The 9,554-nt window shown below is 40.9% G+C and overlaps 1 long non-coding RNA gene across 1 annotated transcript; it reads left to right on the top strand.

The window, feature by feature from the left end:
* The first annotated feature begins 1,069 nt into the window (after positions 1-1,069).
* On the top strand, positions 1,070-8,746 carry LOC138958692 (uncharacterized). Its single transcript, XR_011453474.1, has 4 exons — positions 1,070-1,412; positions 4,707-4,808; positions 6,490-6,570; positions 8,332-8,746. It is a non-coding gene; the product is annotated as an uncharacterized lncRNA (long non-coding RNA).
* The last annotated feature ends 808 nt before the right edge of the window (positions 8,747-9,554 follow it).

Raw genomic sequence — 9,554 nt, 5'->3', positions numbered from 1 at the left:
GAAAGGACTGAAAGACATTTTAAAATACTGAAAAGTACAAGAAAAGAGTGAACAAAAAGAAATAATAATCAGAGGGAGGAATATGGAACAGCCAAAACTGAGACAAATACTTTTGTAATTTCTTTACAGAAAATACAAAATGTCCAGAGAATTAGCACTATATATCTAACATTGACTGACTGTGTGATGATATCTTCTGCCATTGGTCTGTTTCGACAGTGATATCAAAATCTCGACCTCCGGTCTCGATTTTGATATCACTGTCTCAACAGACCATAGCAGAAGATATCATCACACAGTCCGTCAATATTGGGTAATGTTTTAGACCGCCAATGAGTGCTGGTATGCCGCATATTCGGTGCGGATGCATGACGATTTGACGCGGTGGAAGTTAGCGGCTCGCAAACGAAGATTCGTCCAAATGATGGTTAATAACAACCTGCAGCGGACGGAAGCTGAAAATTAAAGGTACATACAGTTCAAACAATCATTCAACTGTATTTATTTGACCGTTCTTACACAGACTCAGTGTAGGAAGAGGCAAACCGTCTTGAACAATATTTTTCCCCAGGAAGCGACTCCAAGAACACAGAAGACTCGAAGGTGAGTGACGTACCTTGTAGTCTTTCTGTGATAGTAGTAGTCCAGTGGACGATACCTTCCGCCTGTGCACTGATCTCAAATTTAGATCAGTGCTCGCGAAAAACATATGGGAGATAACTCTGTATTCTTATTTTGATAGATTCACGTAGCCTGACCTGTAGCGTCCGCCCGGGTCAGAGAGATAAGTCGGTGGCGACAGCCCGTTGAGCGATGACTGATCAGAATGGACTTCGCCATCAAAAATATGAACCAAAATTTCAGTATCTTTCCCCAAAACTCTACTTCAGTGCACCATTGACCTATATATCTAAATATAGGTCCCTGAGTACACTATTTAATTTAACAGACGGAGACCGTAGAGAACACAGATCGAGTGTGTACTACTGATACGGTCTCAGTCTCGGATTAGGCAAACATAGTATAGTGGAGTTTCTATACTGTACTGAAGTAGAGTTTCACTGCGCCTTTTAATACTTACTGTACCGAAGTAGAGTTTTGGGGGAGAAGCCCATGCTTTGTCAATTCTAGAGACTATGTCTCTGGTCTAAGTTTGTCTAAAAAGATGCTTTCCAGTCCGTTTGTTAGAGTGATCGTTCTTTGTAATTTTCAACGCGGAACATTCGCAGTGCAGTACGAGGGAGAGAAGCTCCGACAAAATGCTAGCTTTTCTATCAAGTTGCGTATATATAAAACAGAATTGGAGACGGAGAGGCTTCACCCTAGATGCAGCGATTATCAACAAGTACACAGACTAACCAGAGTGAGAGAGTTGCAAGACTTTGTTTGGAAAGGCGAGGTACATTACTCAGGTAGGCATTCGCCATGTTACGTGCGTATACCGAGCAGCTGACACTGAAACTGAAACTGAGGCTGGAATGGCATAAAGCTTGCTGACAAGCCACTCACTTTTTGTTTCAGAGAGAGAACATTATGTCTGCGAGGAAGAAGTGTGCAGTTGAACCCACCTTTTAGGACCCCTAATTTAAGACTTTCCCTGTTTTAAGACAGGTTTTACATGTACGGTCGGGTCTTTGTGCCCCGGACTACCCCGGACTACCGGCCTGGACTACCCCGGACTACCCCTCTGTGTGTGTGTGTGTGTGTGAGAGATTTACTCACAGAAGAGCCGTAATCAAAGTAATAGACATGGCCAAGTAACGATTGAGATTTACTAAAATGGTGCGAATTCTTCAAAGAGAACTTTGAACAAATGGTTTCGGGTGCATTTTCTGTCATAATTTTATGCATCATTATTCCTTTGTTATAATTCATTCTTGACTTTAGAGGTAGGACCCCTATGTTGATGTAGTCTGAGTCTGTGAGAGTAGACTGTTTGTTGTCTGTCTTTGTTGTCCAAACATTTCTTGTAGTCCGGGGTAGTCTGGGGCACAAAGGGTTTTGTAAATAAACACAGATCAATAGATCTGTCTTTGTTGTCCAAATATTTCTTGTAGTCCGGGGCACAAAGTGACCCGACCCTACTTCTTCAGAGTGTTCATAAACCTCTGTAAATGTAATTAAACTAACCCCCTAAAATCTTGGGACTTGTGTTATCAATCTTTCCAAATCACCAAGGAGCTTAATTTTAAGTGTAGTTTCAGTTACATGAGAACTCAATCTGCTGAACGGATTTTGAGAGCCACAACCCAACAGCTGCTCTTTAATGTCTTGTGCAAATGAACAGATTTACACTATTAGTATTAGCAGAGACATAGATAGAAGACATGCGAAGCGCTCTCTTCCCGCTCGCGTTATCTTCGCCTACGGCAGGAGCAAGTAATCCTCCCACTGGCGCCAAGCTGGCAATTGTTGTGTTTTCATAGAAAATCATAGATAATAAAACATGCAAACTGTTAATTATTTGCACTCAAGAGAAACAGAAAATCACAAGAAGAAGATTATTGCATCATTTGGTGATTAGAAGATGAATCCTAAAGTAAGCAATTTCGCTCATTTCTCCTTAAAAACTTTTTATCCACACGCCAGTGTATGTGCGAGAACCACTTGAGTGAGACTTAAAAGCATCAAATTTAATTACAGCGCGTCAAAAAGTTTTCAAACAGAATAATGTATACACCAGTAATGCATTTGCCAGTTAAGGGAAAGTAACGTTGCGCACAAAAGAAAATATTAGCTCCCAAACATTGCCTCCACGCACAATGTAACAATGGCCGCAAGAACCGAGGGAACCGTGTTTTTGACTCACACTCACTTCGGGAACCCAATCCTCTCAAATGCGTTCGTGTGCACACTATTGAAGCTACAGAATATGAATCAAGTTTACTTACCACTGCATGATATCTCTCGTCTGAAGCTGGATATATCCAAAGAAATATGACAGAAAAGCACTTCAAATCGGTGTCAGAGAGCAAGCGAACAACAACGTAGTACGGGATGATGGCTGACAATCACGCGGGGTCACGCTGACCGAGCGCAGTACCCCAAGAGTTCACGCGAGCGGCCTCGCTTCGCATCTCTTCAATGTATGTCTCTGGTATTAGCAGTAGCTTGGCTTTTTTTTATGCAAAAAAGGAGGGGTGGGGTTGCCTGCGCAACGAGACTGTTCTCAATTCATATATTTGAATTCCATAGGTATCACACTCAAATGCCAAGTAATCATTAAACCCTCCTTTCTTTTATTTTGTTTATGTTTCTTTATTCCAAAGCGTTGAGTGGTTAACGAAAGATCAAAGAAAGGCAAAACACAACTCAGGAGACATTAACCTTGGTACAAGCAACATAATAGTGATAGTAAAAACTGATACGCACTTTTTCAGTAATGACAAAACATGTATGTGCTTCGCATCAATGTAGACATATTTCGACAGTGCTGACACCTGATCGATAATGCTGTTGCTGAGAGTGAGATGCAAGTCTTTCTGAGACTAAAACTGATCTCCATAAATCTTTTTCTAACAAATGAAAGACCACAGTTCTACTTCTAAGCAGTTAACAAAATCGGTCCCGAAATTTGAAATAACAACTTTATTTTAATATATATATATATATGTAAAGCGCGGAGAGCACAGTTTACTGTGGTTCGCGCTATATAAGCTCTCATTATCATTATTATTATTATTTTGATACCATAATAACTAGTCGGGTGTGCTGGTTCTTGAGCCTGAGGGTCTAGCCATGGTTTAACTTGCACAGGTAGGCCTTCTGTTGAAAGATATTTTAATTTTCATCAGCAAAACTTTTGAGGGTCACAAAACCAGGAAGACTTTTAGACGTTCTGTTAGACCTTAACAAACAGGTTATATGTCATAGAATATATATTTATATGGATTTGCTCAGGAAATTAGCGTATACAGTACAGATCTGGCAGAAAATTGCCTTGTTTTGAATTTTAGCTTAGCCAATCTGTTTGGAAACTAGCTGACTGAAACTCAGTACCAATGGTAGCTGGCTTGATAATGCAAATATTTAGTGTGCCCTGGTACCAGCTTTTTTCAGGTTTAATGCATTGCAAGACCCCCTCCAGTTACTTCTAGTTATAGCATGCAGGGACAGACAGTTTGGAGAGCCCTGTGTAAAGTCTGTTAAAGGTACTGAACTTGTCAAATCCAGGTGCACGGAGCCCTTGGGGCTTTTAGTCATACCTCAGGCAGCTATAATCCGTTAAACTACCAAGTTTCATTGACTTGCACCCAAAGAGTCAACTGCAATTGTTTTACGAATTAATTTCGTACTCGGACCCGGCTGGTCTTGACCTATTTTTGGATCTAAATTTAGATCAGGTAGATCACCACATCATGCACAAAAAGACAGTCACTAGCAAACTATGTCAGACGTCATCATGAGTTTGTGTAAAACAAAATGGAGGCCGGAATCACTCAGTTGAATCGAACTCCGACCAAACACCACGTAATAACTAGGTTAATTGATGCACTCGCGTGAACATGAAACTGTCGAGCTTCACAGATGTCGTCGTTGGGTAGTTTTGGGTTTGTTTTACTACCATAGGAGGATTTTTGAACTGTAAATGCACTCAGCTGCAACAAAAATGCAAAACGAAGGCTGTGAGCTGCACTGTGCCTTTAAACATCACCAAAACTAAACTAAAAGTGTCTGTACATGACTGACTCTCATTCCATTTGCAGATTTTCCAAGAAGAACCAGCTTTGACCAATTGATGGAGTCCTGGAATTGGAATTCTTTCTTTCTGGGGAGAAAAGTTATGGCTTCTGAGAGTTCAACTTCAAGTAGGTACACAGCCTGGTACACATATACAGTGGTACTCCCGACGAACGACCCCCCCATCAGAGACCCTCTCCCTTCTCAGACCTCATTCTTGCTGACGGATTAGTTTTACTATATAAATCACCCCCATGGCCGACTCCCCCCAGAACCCGATTTGCGACCGACTAGTTGTTGCAATTTGCGACCTTGTAACGACATTTTCAAATCAAAACCTAACAAAAAATCGTAACGTTTTGCTTGAATCTCTGAAAAAAGATCGCAAAAATCACTCGGCCGGAAATATAACAGACGACGCGTTTAGGTCTCGATTGCGCATGTCCAGCGTTCAAAATTTTACGATCCCAACATGCCCTTTTCTTTGTCCACTTCCTTTCGAAAAATCAACAAACACACGCGCGAGCATCAACAATCTTCTTCTTCGACCATGGCTTCGAACTCTCCTTCAACTTCAAACGCTCAATCGCGCGGAAAGAAGAGGAAAATTTTGACTCTGGAACAGAGGATGGAAGTGGTGAAACGGAGCCGTAAGGGCGAAACGGCAATTTCGATCGCGCGGTCGTTTGAGGTAGGAAAAACTCAGATTCAATCGATCGTCAGCTACCAAGAAAACGTGGTCAATCGATGGGAGACCGGCGAAAATTGTGACCGCAAATACTCCATGGCAAGGAAATGTATTTATGGTGACCTCAACGAACGCGTTTGGAGTTGGTTTTGTCTTTTTCTGACCTGACCTCACCCCCCATGTAAGACCCCCCCCCCCCCCCCCCCCTTTTAAGACCTAAATTTGTCAGATTTTGGGAGGTCTTACATGGGGAGTACCACTGTATATATATGTTAGTGTTACACATTTTCTCCCTCTCTGTAATAGTTTTTGTATAGAACAATGTTTTATCAATTTATACAATGCACATAATGTATTCATTGTTTTGAATTATACTCTGCCTGTGTAACCTTAAAGAAAAATGGTTTTGGATTAATCAAACATCGGTATATCAGGGATGGCCGAATCTCAAAATTTGAATTGTACCGCTTGAAATTGGCGGAGAAAATTCAGTCTGAAGTTAATTTTGGCAGACACCTGGCTGACATCCTCCCGATAACTGCATGTGGCCAGAATTAACACAATAAATCATTTGAACTGTGCTGTGTAAAATCAATGGACTCATTAGTTCTCGAATGTTCCATTAATTCAATGATTCACTTGACCAACTGCCAGGTAGATTGACTTTTTCAATTTCAATTGTAATGATTCAGTGACAAGTGTGTAAGCTAAACCCTGAGCCAAAGAGCTTTGCAATAAGCACTGACCATGCACAAGCGGAGGTATCGTTCACTGCACTGGTCAACACTATCATATTTTAAGTAGTTTTATTATACTTATAGTACTGATAGTGTTGACCAGTGCAGTGAACGATACCTCCACTTGTGCACTGACTGACGTTTGAAGTAAAGAATGACAAATACAATAAAACCCCTGTTGTATAAACGTCCCTTCCTTTTTCAGATTTTCTGTTCTCTACATTAAGTAACCTCCATGTAATGCTTCCCATTTTTTTAAGATCTGATTTTCTTAAATTTTTGGAACGTCTTAAGACTTCCACTGTACCACTACCAGCATACCTTGCCAGCTGCATTTCATACATTGCCTATTGTTTTGAATTTTATTTCTTATGGTTTCTTCAGTGTTTTGACCCAGGCAGCTTGGAAAGAGAGACAGAGCTGACATTATGTGACCACTTTGATGACAAAAAGGCATCTTCTATGGTGAGTTTATTGTAAAATATTTGTTCGTCTCCATCTCAGTTTCTGTTTGGTGACGATCGTGGATAAATATGTACTATTGCATATTTATTTAGACTAAGAACACTATTTTTTCAAAGCCAACAAAATAAGGGTAATTAGGTAGGCATATTTTATTTTAGTACTGAAGTCGGTACCCAGGTTCACGTCGTTTTAAATTTTACCTGAACTGCAGGTTGTGTCCCCTAGATGTCGGTGAAAAGAAGTTTCCCTTCTGTTGTCTGGAAGTCAAGGTTTGTTTTCGTTTTTATTGTTAAGGATCGAGAAAATCTTTTAAGCATTAAGGTTGGGTGGAACAAATAGGGTCAGTCAGCTAACCGGAAACGTCGACAAAGTCTTTAAAAAACAGTGTGCTACCGACTGAGCTTCGTTCAGGCCTTGGAGTCTTTAGCAATCAGCTAATCATACACGAGGCGAGTTTCAGTTATCAAAATGCACCCAAAAAATGGAATTGGCAAACCTGACTCCCTTTTTTACTTACAGTGCATGTTCTATCACGGTAGTTATTTTTTTGTTTGTCATTAGGTGTACTTATAGATTTTCAAACCAAACTGTTACATTTTGACCTGAGATTTTTGATGTGTTGGTATGTTTATTCAATATCAGCTGGACAAATAATTTTTATCAGGAAACTAAATGAAATTTGGATTTTATGGGAAAAATTAAATAATTATCAATATATTATCAACAGATTATTAAAAAAATGAAACTGGAATAAAAGTTATTCATGACAATTGTCATGTGTGTGCTAGGTTTTGCATGAGATTAAGCAAAACGGTTAGCTTTCATCCACCAAGATTTCTTTCCAGTCTGATTTTTCTTTTAAATCCATATTACTGTTAGCAAGAAAATTCTAAGAGCTTCGAATTTGATATAAAACATGTGATAATTACCTGAAGAAATGAGCATAAAACTTCAAAGATTTTTTGGCCATACCCCTATTTCATTGTTTTCAGCATGAAATACCGTGAACTGGTAAGAGTTAAGCAAATTTGCTAGAGAAATTAATTCCTAGCTACATGCCCGATATATTTTGTATGTAAGAATGTCTTTATATCACTGCTGTTATACATGCAGACTACGTACATGCATGTGTAAAATGTGCACACTACCAAGCCCCCCCCCCCCCCCCCCCAAATTTTTTTTTGTTTTTGTAATTTTTATAAATAAAATAACATATAGTCTTTTTTTAAATTTTTTTGGGCCTTGTGCTCTTCAGTACCAATTTTAAATCATGTTGAGGTGCGGTCCCAACCCACCCCATCATTTACGTTGACATAGTTTTTTCCCAGTTTCTTCTTCTTCGTTCATGGGCTGAAACTCCCACGTTCATACACGTAAAAACCCACTCATGCAAAAACATGTGGGTTTTTACGTGTATGACCGTTTTTACTCCGCCATTCAGGCAGCATACACCGATTTTGGGGGAAGCATGCTGGGTATTTTCGTGTTTCTATAACCCACCGAACTCTGACATGGGTTACAGGATCTTTTCCGTGCACACTTGGTCTTGTGCTTGCGTGTACACACGAAGGGGGATAAGGCACTAGCAGGTCTGTACATAAGTTGACCTGGTAGATCGGAAAAATCTCCACCCTTAACCCAACAGGCGGCCGCGGCCGGGATTCGAACTTACCACTATGCCACAGCGCCCGTCTGAAAATGAAGAAACTACATGTACTTTTTATTCTCTTTCAAGAAATGTTGGTCTCACTCTTGTTTCAGGCACACTTGACAGAAGGATGATGGAGAGCCAAGCAGATAAGACAAGAATTTGACATCTTGTCATGATGGATGAGTCTGCGTTTTTTACCCGGGCCGATGACTCTGACATTGAGAGAGACTTCACTGACGCTATGCGATGCAAGAACAGAGATGTTCTTTATCGCATAGTCAAACGCAGCAAGAGATCTGTTGCCCTCTTCAAAGAGTTTTGCGCCAGGCAGAACTGGGGAGGCGTTGGGTATTCTACAGAGGATATTGAGTGGATATGTGAGACTTTCAAAGAGAAGGGAGATGTTTCCATGGCTCTTCAGGTAGCTATCTCCTGCAATCAGGAGATGTTTATCACAGCTTGTGTTGCGGACAGTACAATCGGCAAAAAAGAGCGTCTCGCACGCCTACATAAACTCTGTTTCATAGCAAGTCGAAGAAAGATGGCTGCTTCTGTGGAAGATATGATTGTTTACACTGCAGAAGAGCTGATCATCCAGTCGGCTTGCAAACGTCGTACTCTGTTTCTGATGGTTGTAAGGTATGGCCTGTTTCATGCATCTACAGAAGTGTACAGGAGAAACGTGGAACTTTTGAAAGTGAGTGATCTCAAGTTTGCCATCAGGCTGGCACTTGCTTCAGGAAAGAATCCCCATCTCAGGAGTTTGTGTGAACTGGCAGGCCGTCAGCATTCAGACATGCTGTTCAGTTTCACAGTGAGAAATGCACTAGAAGAGCTCATGCAGGACTGTTCATCAAAAGTCAAGTTGAAGAGATTTTTATATGTGTACAAGGCATACTGTCGGAGACGAAACACATCCCATGCATTTCTGGTGAGTATGTTGAGAAAGGCAGTCAAGGCCGCGGCAAAAACAAACAGCTTGATATTGTTTGTAACCACTTGTGACGGTTTCTTGAAGTGTGATTGCGGAAAATTGGATGAGTGTGTTATGATTATCCAGCGTGCATTTGAGATAATCATCAAAAACAAGCAATACGACATGGCATTCTGCGCAGCAAAACAAGTGGGCAGCAAGTACAAGATTCTGTGGCGTTTGAAGATTCTGACCATCTCCATCCAAGCAGCTTTTGAGCAGAAAGCATGGACACTGCTGCACAGACTCGTCCAAGAAGCCACGCCCAGGAACAGCGGGAATATGGCATGCAGACTGGATGAGTACGAACTGTTTCTGGCTTGTGCAAAGAAGAGCCTCGGACAGGCGGAGGTCATGAAA

Source organism: Littorina saxatilis, linkage group LG2 (assembly GCF_037325665.1).
Source record: "Littorina saxatilis isolate snail1 linkage group LG2, US_GU_Lsax_2.0, whole genome shotgun sequence".
Taxonomy (NCBI): domain Eukaryota; kingdom Metazoa; phylum Mollusca; class Gastropoda; order Littorinimorpha; family Littorinidae; genus Littorina; species Littorina saxatilis.
This window is presented reverse-complemented; position numbering and strand designations above follow the sequence as displayed.